Raw genomic sequence first — 14,053 nt, forward strand, 5'->3', positions numbered from 1 at the left:
CAGGTCAGAGGGGAACCTGAGAGAGAGAGTGAAGTCCCAAATATCCAGGTGAACCGGTCTTCCCTTTAGGCATTTTCTACTGATATTTTAAGGGAATACTGGGTGTATATGTGCATATACGTATGCATACTTGTATACGTGCATTAAAATATATCTCATGTTTAAATATATATGTGTGCACATAAAAATATCCATAAAGTTCTCTGCTATTTAAATTCAATATCAAGTTCAACATAATCCTTAATCTAGAGTGGAGCCAAAATACAAACCATTTAAACCAAGTTAAGCTTAACCATTTAGCCATAACCCCAGAGGCAGCAGTATCGGAAATATTTTTTTGATATTAATAAACCGTATTTGATATCAAAGCTACATTGCAAACCCTCACTGAATTTATTGATTTGTTCTTTTTTCCTTAGGTCAAGTTAAAACTTTCTTGTGCTGATAAATATAGCTTAAGATCTAAAAGATGATCCAAAGCAATTTGAAGTTTCTGTTTCTGTGTACTGTGTTGTAGGTTATGCTACCTGATGGCCAAAATTGAGGAGCTAAAATCCATCTTCAGAGATAATTAAAAAAATTCAACTGTGAAATGAAACTATCAGCATGCCACCTTTTAACTAACAAGATTAGAGTTACAAAAGCTGCAAGCTTATACATTTCTCACCTGTGTAAGTCCCTGCCAAACTGGAAGCTTTACAAAGGATTGCAGTCCAAACAGAATGCCTGAAATGCTTTATTTTGGGCATTTCCTCTCACTCTTAGTAGACTCATGATACAGTGAAACAAAATGCACAAAACCCTTGAGTTTATCCAAATTCCACTTGGGCAAAATACACTTTACCCAGCTCTTTTTACACACAGATGGTGCTAAAAGGTGCTGAATCACTTTATTATTTAACTACTATAATTTATTAGACTATTTAACTTTAACTACTGTTGTTAACGTCAACGTTTAACTACTAATACTCTAGCTAGGCTTATCTTACTCATAAGCATCCAAGTACTTTACTTGTGCATCCAAATATTTACTTGATCATGCATCTATCTCAAAACTTTGAAAATTAAATTTCCATCTTTGATTAAAGAAGTCAAATGCAATCCTCCAATATAGTACATTTGTTAGAAGAATCGGACTTCTTCCACCAATCTTCAGCTTGCAAAATTGTGTTTTCAGTGATACAGCTTCTGGAGGCTCTATAGTGTCTGAATCAACCAACAATTCTTTTACTTACTGCAATGGGAAGCTATGTTCCTTTGCTTTGTTTAGTACAGAAGAAAGAATGAATAGTGATGGGCTCTTGGATATGAACTTACTGTACTGCACTTGCAATTCTGCCAGCTACAGTGGATCCATTGCCAAAAAGTTATAATTTGAAACTATTTCAATGTACGCAGCCTCAGAACTCACTCCTGTGGTAGGCTGGGATAAGCAGCCCTGGGGTAATTCCAGTGGGATCCCAGCTACAATGCTGCAGTCCTGGAAATCACCACTGGTGCCCTGATGTTTACTGCACAGATTTGAGAAACCCACTAATACAAACCCTTAGGCAGAGCGCAAAGGAGCTAGAAAACAAAGGTCAATAGCTAGAAATTATTCTTGAAGGAAAAGCAAAAGCAGGATCACATGGAAAGATTTTATAATCGTGGAAAATTCCTCTTACATAGTTGTGAGAAAACCCTTAAATCTTTTGATAATGCTTCATTTTCTACCTTTCTATTTACTACACAGGTAAATACATGTATACTAATTATGTTAATACTTCTAAAAAGAAAAATTCAGCACCTTAAGTAACTTCAAAGTCTATAGCAAGTTCAATTTCTAACACTTTAAAAAGCAGTAAAGCCTTCTCAAAGAGTTTTGTAAGCTGTTCCTATCTGCTTGATACTGTCATTCAAACACACACATGCTGACAGTTCAGCTCTGCTTCAGTGTCCATAGGTGCTTATGTGGCAGTAAGAGATGCTGGACTGGGCAGCAGAATTACTGACAATATTCCAATTCTACCCCTGATTTTGCATGTAATGGGAACAACAAGATTTGTTGTTCTCATCAAAATAACGAACTTTGAAATCCATTGCTCACTGTAACAGCATAACTGCATTCCTTAGTTACCCACTGAATTAAATGAGGTACTGTTGCAATAATCTACGTTTGCTAAATTCGTGGAGACAATCAACCCTTCCAAATAACACCTTTCAACTGGTTGTGCACCCTCCATTGACATTTTCATGCATATTTCAATGGGCTTTTACCAGATAATTATGAAAGTGTCGAACCTCCCAGCCAAGGGGCAGCTGCACCACATGCTCATCCTGCATGACGGCTGCAGCAACATGTGCCACTGCTGTGAAAACACTGGCTGCTCACAGTCACCAGCACATTTTATTAGGACACATTTTATTGGTGTCCTAATTCTCCAGGCAAGTCAGCCAAAGATATCCTGATTTCTTCCTGCATTCACAATTCCCCCCTGTGCCTGCAACATCTGAATTTTCTTCTTGGCAACCACAAGGCTCTGTGACATTCGTGCTTTTATCTTCATTTCAGAGGCATTCGAGCAGCATTATAGGGAACTCAGAAGTACAGTGAAGCATAAGGAAAGGCAAGTGGCTCCCTGCCTGCCCCAAGGATGGATTACCATGGAGATTGCACCTCTTGGATGATACAGCCATCTTGTCTAAGCACATCACTGCTTGGTACTTGTGCCCTTGTGACACGATCCAACTGACTTACCGTTGGGCAGGGTGCCATTCGAAGAGACTAGAACAAGCATAGATGGTTAGAAAATGATCTCCCCATAAATCATTTTTGCTGGTAGCAGCAATGTTTGAATTGCTTTTCTTGCCGTTCCTGAACAAATAGGGCAGGGTTTGATCTCTGCCAAGCTAACTGAGCTATGAAACCACAGATGAGGGGGCTGGCTCTGCTGTTACTGCCCATTTTCTAGCAGAGGTAGCAAGGCACACCTCGTATGAGCGCTTCTCAGCATTCTCTTAGCTCCTGTCTTCACCATTAGGGCTGAGTTACTTCACATGATCACCTTCCTGAAGGTCAAGGTTTCATCTTCCTGACTTTTAAAGAACCTCTAAAACAATCCTAGTCTTTTCCTAGACTTATTTCTAAGCAAAGACCCTTTCTTATTAGACTGCTTCTGCCACAGTTGCATAAGAGATATAATTCTCTGTATAAAGACACAGAACATCATAGCAGAAAGGAAAACTATGCTAAATCAAGGGGAAATCACAGCCTCCCCCATGCACTGATTCTCATAACAAATTCCCGTAAAGACTATGGTTTTCCAGGCAAGCAACATCTCTTCTCCAAGAGAATATGAAACATAATGAAGCCTCTTACAACTCCGAAAAACAATTGCCATGGGTAATTGAACCATTCATAATAGAAGTGACTCGTTCTCACATGTACAAGGGCAGTGCAAATGTTTAATACTACACCTAGTGATAAGGAATAAACTGTTTGCTCATTCTGTAATATCATTATTAGAATTCAGAGCAGTTATTGAATAGGCTTTTGGGCAAAGGTCTTGATAACTGGTTACATCCATGTGGAAAGCAGGAAGGTACAACTCACTGAGAAGCCTGATACCACAGGAAAGCATCAAACAACAAAAATAGCAAATGCACAAATGGAGGCAAAAGGCTGCCCTGAAAATTAAAAGTTTAGTTTTGCTGGGGGAAAATAGATAAATATATAAGTGTATCCTCAGTAATTTAGATGCCGTCTGACACACATGAACTTTAATTCTAGGTTGCTAAGTCAAAACTATTAAAAACCAGTTTCTTGTAGCAATTTAGTGACTTGCCCTGTTCTAATTTCAGCCCAAGTTGGCAAGGAGAACTGGGGGGAAAAGAAAGCAAACAAAATATCTATGCAGCCATGTGATCTTATTTCGTTCTAAATAAAAATTAGTTCCCACACATCAAGTCAGATTCTGAAGTACCACACTCATTTTTGGCTCCTAGCAACTGCTACATAGATCTGGTCCAGACACAGAGCAGTATTTTTGTAAGCATTTCCACTAAAATACTTTTTGTCTCTTCCACTTCAGAATTGTATCAATATGAAGAATAAGATTTCTCAGAAACATCCACCTGTTGAAATTTGAAATTTCATTGAAAACATCCCTGACACGGCAAATTTTCTACAGCTTCAATAAGACCTGATAGCTGAGCAACAAAAAGGAATGATCACCCAGCTTCCTCAAAATACAAAAACCCTTCACCCCTCTAAAAGTGACTGAAGACCCAAGCTATCACATTCCTTTATAGGCTCTCCGATACAAGATGCTCCTTTGCACACACAGCTTTGTAGGGACATACTGTTTATCCTCCATCATTTACACTTATCATACATAATGTTCTGAAATCATATTTCCAATCAGACATTCATTTCTCCTCCTCCCTTGGCCCCGCCACTGACATACTCTGGAACAAAAATAGAATCAAAAAATAGAAAGACTGGGGGAGGAAGAAACGAAGCCAAAAATCAGACATTCTCAGACACATTTTGGTTCTGGTTCTTACCATCCTCAAAGGCCACAGCCACTTGATGGCGATGTGACAACTCCAGGGAAACTCCCATTGGTGCTTCACAAAAATTATCACGACCCTTTGATGAGCAGGTGAAAGCAGAGGACGGATCCCTCAGAAAAAAAGAAATTTGTTGCTCTGAGGGAGAAAGCATAGGCTTACTCTCAGGCATAAGAAGATGAAATGAAGTGCCTAACTTCACCCTAATGATATGAATCATGCATTTGGCCCTCAGACAAACTTCTCATCTTTCTTCTCTATTTAATGTGAAAGTGTTTCCACTGAGAAATCCTGTAGCACAGCAAGGTCATACTTTTCTGAAATCTTTCACACGTAACAAGTAAACACTTAAACCCAGTCTACCTACCTAAAACACGTAACCTTTGCAAGGGAAACCATGCAGCACAGTTCGGATCTTTTTTAATATTATTTTTTACATAACTGATACCCTGAACAGAAGAGCACGAATGACAAAGTATTATCACTCTGAGAATGTGAGCTCATTACAAAGCCAGACTGACTCTGCACCTATCCGTACTTGATCAGAGAACTGCAAAGTGAGTCTCCAGGTGGTCTGTGTGAGCAGAATGAACTTGCCACCAAACTTTTTGCTAGCAGAGGGTATTTAGCAGAAACCAGAAATATCATCATCTGTGAACTTAGAAATAATTCAGTTAAAATAACACATGGCCAGGTCTTTCCATAATCTGTGATGGAAAGAGGATTAACAAGCAATGACATTTCAGAGGTCACACCTAAACAAGTCAGGAGTTTGTCAAAAGTGACAGTTAGCAGAGATGCACAAAATTCCCATGGGAATGAGAACTGCCTGCAAAAGCACAGTGCATTTTGGCACAGCTACACTAACTTTAAAGGGGGTAACTCTCACGTAACAACAGCATCGTGGTGATGGGGTGAAATAGCTGCTTAAAATCTTTCGTGTCACAGAGCAGAATAGTTTGGCTATCTTCATGTGGTGAAGTGTTACTCTGCTATTATGTTCAAGACATGAACAAGTCTAATGCACCTCTTTATTTGCTGTAGACATGCTATTATCTCTGTCTTGTGAAAACATTCCCTAGTGCTGTCAGTGCTAAGGCTTGGCAACACCACTTCTTCCTATAAGCATTCAAGCTGTGACAGGAGCTAAGTACATTCACACCAGAATGCTGGACCCATGCTTCTGTGAAAGCTTTCTCTCAAAAGTTCATTAAAATCGGTATCTGGAACAAAAAGGAAGAGCTGAACGTGGAAAAGGAGAGGCAGAAAGAAAAAAATAACATCCTTTCATTCTAGAAAATGCAGCAGACAGGAGTGAGACTACAGCACATGCTGCACATCCTACAGTACTATGATAAACGCCATAAATGTGACAGAGGGTACACAAACAAAGCATGTTCCCCTTAGCAGCACCCTATTTCGGTGGCCAAAAAAAACAACAAATAAATAAATAAAAATATTTCTTATTTCTTCCCTAAATTAGACTTGTAATAAAAGGGTCTTAGATGTCACTCCAGACACCACAAAGCAGTATGGAGCACGTTTACCAGGCTGCCACCTGCCCTCTTGCCCATTCACACCCTTTCTCACATCTTTTCCTGGCATGAAGTAGAGGTGAGAGATGCAGTCTCAGCTGATACCTGCAAACTGTTGATAGTGAGGAAGGATAAGCCATGCACAAGCAATAGCAAAAAAAAAAAAAACATCCCCAAAAGTGAGGATGGTGCTGCTGGCAGGGTCTCAAGAGGCTTTCCCTACACCACTGCAGGGGAGAGACACATGGACAGGGCTGCTGGACGCACTTGCCTCACCCTGAACTGCTAATACTTTGTCCCTCTCTTCCACAATACCAGCTAGAGCCTGAAAAAGCTTGTTCCTCTGGATCTTTGTAATCCTAGCCTGCATCTTTTGTCTACAGTTTCCAATATATTCCTTCCCACCCTTGCCACAAAATGGACAAAACCTGTCTTTCCCCTCCCCCTCAATTTTCCATCTCTCTTTCCTTCTGCTGAAGTACTTGTGATCCTCTCACCACATCCAGCACAGAACAGTGCTACATTTTTAGCATGCAGTACTTAACCTCACTATCTATGCTTTTCTTTTCGTTTGGTCTATTATGTCTAGGGGAAAAAAATAAATTTGCATTAATGGATGTGCCATTAACATAGAGAGTCAGAAAATTTTAGTATCCTGAATGCCAAATTCTCCCGACAATATCACTCTGCTGGAAAAAGAAACTACTTTAAATATGAAAAATAAAAATAATAATAATAAAAAGCATGTATGTGCAAAGCTTGGTACAAAATGAGAAACCACAGGAACAGAGTGCTCAGCAGCAGCAAAAGTGTTGACCTGAGCTATGCAGAGAAGCCGGAATCAGGAGCAGCAGCCTGGCTGACAGCAGCTTGCTGCTCAGGCATGGCCACATCACTCACAGGGCACCCTTGTGCTGCCTTACTCCACCTTTGCTGTAAGTTTGCTAGCATTCTGCACGAAGCAATCTGCTATACAGTTACTTTAACCTGACACTGCTGGGAGCTAATTAGCCCTGCTGAAAGGCAAGGAAGTCAGGATTAATAATTAGTGTTTCACCACTGAAGCACCACGGTTTTGCAGTCGCCTCAGTTGGAACCTTCTGACCACAATTCCACAGCCACCTTCATTTCTGAATATGCTAAGCATCGCTTTGGCTTGGGACAGACTGTGACTGTGGGAGGTGTAAAAAGTCAGCCCAAACTCGATTAGAGAGAGACTGCTGCGGAAATCCCAGGCAGCACCCAGAGCCCTGCTAGGGTTGGTATGAGTGCTAACAGTTACCATTGCTGCCAGGACTGCATTTGCTCTGAGCTGCAGGAGGCTATTAGCACAGGCAGACAGTACTCCCATAGGGACACTAATGTTCTCCTCCTTTAACACCTCGCACACAACTCTAATGCTTTATGATGGACACATGGCACTATACTTGACTTTCAGCAGCCCTATCAAGACAGTCCCTACATGGCTTATATTCTGCAGGCATTCTTCCCTCCCAGGTACTGGCAGTTTGCAGCAGATTATATATCATCTTCCAGGAATGAAGGATGTAGAGAAAGGTGGGAAGCAGAAAGGCGCTAAACTGGACTCGTCTTCTCTGCTCTTTCTGTGCACACACCCAGCACAGGCAGTGTGGGTGGATGGAGAGGTGGATTGAGAGGGATAATGGTAGAACATATCCACACTACAGTCACTGTAAGGGTGCTTAACTGCAAGGCAAAACAAGTTTAATCTGCTATACTCGAGGCATATGTTGTCTCAGATCCATAAAAACAATAGCAGCAATACTTTACATAGAAGAACAGAAGAACTAAACAAATTGAGCAGTTAAGCAATTTCTGTGCAGATGTCTCAAAAAATAACAATTTATACTGCAGAGTATACTACATTGTTATTGTGTTTCCTGCATACCTTTTCATACAGAAGTACAGCATTTCCAGCAATATACATGGGTTTTAGTATCTTTTTCCATACAGAAAATATCAAGATAGTGGGCACCTTTAAAATATGGCAAAGGAATAGGACAAGACACTGACTGGTTGATGTAATACTTGAAATGTCAAGTATTTCCTCAGAGTAACAGATGAAGATATTAGACAATATAATTATTCCCTTAAGATAAATATGCAAAAGATTGTATTTATTTAGGGCAGGAGCTTCCAGAACCTCTGCATCATTGGACAAAGCAACAACTACAAACTGTTACGGGCCTTGCAAAGCCTTCTCTCTCCTCCTCTTTTCTTTTTTTTTTTTTTGCAGTGAACTAAATATTAAGCATATTGCCTTTCATCCCAGCATGTTTACTGACCATTCCTGTAACAACACCTTGGTAGGTGTTGTTACAGGAACCAACCACCCAGTTGCAGATGGGAGCTGCTGGATGGTGTGGAATAGGGCTGCCCAGGAGATGGGACAGGTGCCTGCTCTAGCTGCTCATTGCTTGTACAAAGACCAGTGTTCTCTCTATTTCTAACAAAGATAGCATTGTGTACAACTGTGTCGTCTTCAAACTTCAACTTCCTAAAACTAAAAGAAACTCTGTTCTAATCCCACTAAGTTTTGGTATTGACTTTAAAGGAGAAAGAGCAGGTCTGAGCATGCAGGTTAATTACAGGCAGCTCCTTTTTCCATTTCTTTTCATTTTATTATTCATACAAAAAGTCAATAGTCTATACATATTATAACCATTCTACCTCTGAATTCCCTGAACTGTGTGTGGACAGCAACAGCAAGGGAGGTTTAAACAAGATCATTTGCACAAGTGCTGTGAGAAGTCGGAATAGTCGTACCAGAATGAAAACATGTTGGAATGAATTCATTGCCATCTGTCTTTATTTTGCTTACCAGCTCAATCAGACACCACAAATATTCTCAAACATGAGAAAAAATATTTAAATTATTTGTGTTATGTCCTTTTTCAACATGTAACTCTTCATGTCATTTTTTAATCAGAATCGAGTGACCATCAACAGCAGTGAATTCATTCTTACACAGCCTTTGGGATATATCTGCCCAACTTCAAATCTACATTATCTTAATAATGCAAAAATATACATACTAAAAGTTACAGTATTACAAATACTTTAACATTACACAAGGAAGTATGGTAAAAAATGACAGAAGAAACTTTGTTCACCGGTGCCAGTCATTAAAAAGGTCTACAGCTTTTGTAACTGTTGGATAGATAAAAGCTCAACCCAAAAATATCTAGTAGTTCCACCACAACAGTTTTCATACAAAGCATAATCCTAGAGAGTGAGAAGGAAATGATGGAATAAGAAACAAACAAAGGAAAGAAAATGGATTGTAAGAAAAATACATAAAGAAATTAAGATAAACTAATCAGAAAGACATTAACATAGCAAAAAATGCAGGCTCCTCTTATCCCCAGTACTGAGGGCAGAACCCATCAAACCTATTTTTAGACACAAGGCACAGCTTTCCCTGAGGCTGGGAAGACATCAGCCTGCAGTTCTCTTCTCACTCAGCTACACTGAGACTTATTGGCACTTCCTTGACAGCTAATGACATGTCCCAGCCTCAGAAATGATGAGGAAAAACTGCCTGCAGGAGCTTGCAGTCCTCAGTTCTGCCCCCACTTCCACAGCCCAGCCCCAGGACCTGCGCAGACCACATTTCTCACATGGCTTCACAGCCATCACCTTCAGCTGAGAGCCCAAGCACCACCCCGAGGCTTCACTGTTCTCAAACACCAGCAGGGCAGTGACCAGCACCAAGCAAACGCCAAGCTCTTCTCTCACAGACCCACTGCCCTCTGCTCAACTCTCCTGATCCAGCAAAGCCAGACAAATCTTCAGCAAAAGAAGACAATGAGAAGGATGCAGAATGAAGCACTTTTACCTGCAGGCACGTACACACCCACAAAACACCCAGCACAGCCCATAAAGACTCATTTAAGGACTCTCTGTAGATGGCTGGCTGAAAAAACTGTGGTGTTAGTTAGTTCAGAGGCCTACTGCACAACCAGTTTTAGTTAAGGTGACTGGGATCTCTACAGAACATCCAAAATGATGTGATCTTTTCATTAAGAGTTATTTTGGCTGAGAGGCAAAGTCCCAAGTTCTCCCTGTATGAAATATCTTACAATAAGCTTCTTCCATCCCCAGCACTCTGTCTTCCCAGCCACTATCACACACAAGAAATGCTGCTGCTATCACAAACAAAAGAACTGATCAAGAGTGTTGATGGCAAAAAGCAAATTTTATGCTGCATACAGTAGAGCTGCAAGTGTGTTAGCAGAAGAAAAATAAACATTTCACTGGGGTTCATGACTTCTAAAGTGGAAATATATGGAGGAAAGCTCTGCTGACTCTTTGCACTTCTCTTTTGCAGTGTTTTTCCTGAGTTGGTATTTTCCACAACATGCACACAATACTAAATTTGGAATTCTTCAGCTGTACACAGCACTAAAAACATGTAGTCTTCTAATGCTGCCTCTTGTGAAATCTCTGAGTTTTTGGCACAGCATCTTTCTTGCTAGTACAGGCTAAAGATGCAGAGAATTTCTCAGCACAGCCTAGAGACTAAATTTATTTAATGTAAATAAACATTTCAAAAACAGCTTTAACTAGCAGCTGGCACTATGCCACCAGGCACCCCAGAACACAAATAACACTGCCAGGCTGGATGGGAGCAGATAGCAGACGAACCCCAGCACAGAGCAAAAGCTCTGTGCTCTTGAAGAGCCAAACAAGGCACAGGAGCCTGTACCTCAGCCCCTTCCTGGGACATAACAATGTTGAACATATCACAGAAAGCTTCCCTAAGCAAGAGAGAGTGACTTAAAAAAAAAAAAAAAAAAAAAAAAAAAAAAAAAAAGCACCATGCATTGAAAAGAGAACAAAGAATACAGACACTGTTACTGGGAGGAGAGACAGAAACATCTTCCTGAAAAGGAGCTGGGAACACAAATCAGAAAAACAAACTCCAAAATATCAGAATAGCCAAAAGAGAAAGAAACATCAGAAGGAGTTTACTTCATTGAAAATTCTCTGCAGTTCATAGGCTGAAAAAATGACACTTGGTAAGGTATTTGTTTGCATACCTCTGGCAATTTAGCACTGTTGCTCTGGAAGACTTCATTCACAGCTTCGGCTATAAACCCCATTCGTCATCAGAGGACCAACACCGTGCACTGTCAAGTGACGGATGTTTGAGTCTGGGAAGTAAAGCACAATCTGGATGAAAGAGTCTGAAGAATGCAGTTTGAGCACCAATCTGGTCCACAATTTTTCAACTAAATCCTTCATCACAGAATAACAGTTTTTCAATATGTTTTCCTTTACAAAAAAAAAAAATAAAACAAAAACGTTAATTCAAAATGATGGAGATGAAACAAAACACCTCCCATTTGAAGAAAGTGAAGGCCAAAGAAAATTTCAATCTGCATTTAAAAATACACACTAATAAGTAGTTCTAGCCCCTGTACTGACTTAATTCGAAAGAGGTAATTAAAAAGTACTCTACTCAGAAAGATTTACAAAGCAGGCTTGCAAACTGAATAACCAGACAACTGTGTGCCACAGTATCAGACACATGGTGTGGATAACTGAATGGCTGAGAACTGTTCTGACTTACCATTTTTCTTTATGATCGCAGAGGATCAATGAAAACTACAAATGCAGAGAGAATGTTTGATAAGGGGATGTTTGTTATGAAAATATAGCCTAAGATGTATATGTTGAAGATTGGAACATACCCCAGTCATCTTACAGAGGGCAATTACCACTTTTGTGCCCTAAACATCCCCTCAATAACTCTTCTTACTTTTGCGATATGGCTTGATTAGTTTCTAAACAGCGATACCCACAAGGACAGCAAGAAGAAAACTGTTGTGTATCTTATGACATAAATAACAGATATGAAGCAGACACGAGCAAAAGTTATCTACCATAAACTGCTCAATAACAAAGCCCATTATCAGTCACATTCATCATGGTAACAGCCTCCCAGCAGCGACTGGAGTATTAATATTGGTACGCTGATAGCTTCCTCTAATAACTTTGGCCTAAAAACATAAGCCGCTTTTACATTTTTAATTACAACTGGATTTTATTCTGGGCCTATAATCTCTTTCCAGCAATTGGATTAATGCAAATAACGTTGTAAGGAATGGGAAGAAAAAAAAAAAAAAAAAAGGAAAACCTTCCCAGTAAAGTAGAGGTCCTGCCTTTGGAAGAGGCCACTCTTACAGTGGGGCCAATGAAGTGAGGTCAGAATAGAGCTTATTCGTTTCCCACCAGCCATATGTGACTCACCTACAGGGCTGAACTTTCTATGAGTTAAGCCCTAAACCACCTGGAAGTAAGCACTGCTCTCACTCACAGTACTCTCCACACTGGATACCATTTTTTCCAACATCAGAAACTACTTTTCAACATCTCACATCAAGTCTTTAATTGTATTAACTGTAGACTCAGGGCAGATAATGAGATAAGGCTACTGAGCTGATCCCACAAACTTCTAATACAAGTACTGTTCCACTGGAGTTTTTGATAGCCTAGAAAACATGTATTTCTTCTTGTTTCTATTCAGTGATGTCTCTGTGCATCATATACCAAAAGCCTGAGTAAATGCTGCACAAGTAGGAGACAGAGCAAACTCAGAGGAAAGCAGGCTCTGTTATGACTGTGGCTCCTGGAGCACCTTGCAAGACTGGCAAATGAAGCAATGTGCTATGTATTCTAATTGCCATCATTTATGCAATAAAATGAGGCAGGAAAGCACCATGCACCTTTCATCACTGTTGGCAGTAGCATGCTTGGATGTGAAGGACATGGCTCACAGCCCACTGCATGGCAGCAAGGGCAGCACCAGTTCTAGGGGAGGGATAACAACTTTTTCAACCATAAGCTTTAGCCATTTTATTCAGTCTTCTTCTTCATTTAAAACAAACAAGCAATAATATGAAACATCATAATTACTAATCCTATGAAATGCAAAGCTCTTAAAAACTCCCACAAAATGAAATAATGTTTCCAGCAGCAACTGGCATAATACATAGTACAGTTCCCCTGAGATAGCTATTTGTTAACATTTCCATCACTGTCACTGAAAACATATTTCCCCCACCCCCATTTTTAAATTTGATTTTAACACAGTAAAAGAATCAATTCTTTTTTTTTTTTTCTTTTTCCCATGCAGCTCCTGTTCTTGAGAAGGGGTTCAGGTCTACAGAAAGCTGTTTTTGTCCTGTTACAGATTCATACTTCATCCAGTTAAGAAAGGACTTTCATTTTTGCAGCCTCTACAAGTCACTTCAAGTGCAATATTTGCCGTTGTAACAATTTTTGCTTGTAAACATCTAATTCCAGATATCTGAGCACGTGTCAGGATAACTCTTATTCACAAAAAAGATTTATCAAAATAATTTGAGGGGAAAAAATTGTTTGAAAGTTCTAATTTTTGGCAGAGAGAACATGGGATGTGATGCTGGTTTTGTTCATGCAGATTAGTGACTATAGTTGCCCAAACTAAAAACCAGCACTGAAAGCATGTTGCATGTACTAACATTTTCAAAACACTGGAATTAAAATTACAGCTTTTTATTAAAAATAAAAACAGAAGATTCAGTTTGTTTTCTTCTTCTGTTTTAAAAGGGAAAGAAAAAGAAACAAATGTTCACACGGAATTTAAATAACATCCATTTTTTTATGAAAAGGGCATCTTTTCCCCAAATTCTAAGTGGTAGAACAATAAATATCATGTTAAAAAATATAGAAAACAATAATGACAACACAAGAACATATGAACCTAAAATTGGCCAAAATTAGATTACTGTACTATTTAAATACTGGTAATGTTTCTTTGAGGAGATCTAGATAGCTACAATGATCCTGTAAGTTCTTGACACTGCCTTTTTCTCACTAATAAACTGCATTTACAACACAATTTTTGGCCTCAATCTCACATACAATAAGTTCTCCTAGATCTTATGGACATCTGTGCA

General features: G+C 39.6%; 1 protein-coding gene across 10 annotated transcripts in view; it reads right to left on the reverse strand.

Annotated features, from left to right (window-relative positions):
• Window positions 1-14,053, reverse strand: part of HTR2C (5-hydroxytryptamine receptor 2C) — a 223,107-nt gene that overhangs the window by 130,810 nt on the left and 78,244 nt on the right. For 2 of the 10 annotated variants that reach the window (XM_084534465.1, XM_084534471.1), the window contains exon 2: window positions 11,150-11,263. The exons of the other annotated variants lie outside the window; for them this stretch is intronic. The gene's annotated coding sequence lies outside the window, so the exon portion shown is untranslated. The remainder of the gene's footprint in view (window positions 1-11,149; window positions 11,264-14,053) is intronic. 10 annotated transcript variants of the gene reach the window in all.

This window comes from Aythya ferina, assembly GCF_964211825.1.
Source record: "Aythya ferina genome assembly, chromosome: 13".
In the NCBI taxonomy this organism is placed as follows: domain Eukaryota; kingdom Metazoa; phylum Chordata; class Aves; order Anseriformes; family Anatidae; genus Aythya; species Aythya ferina.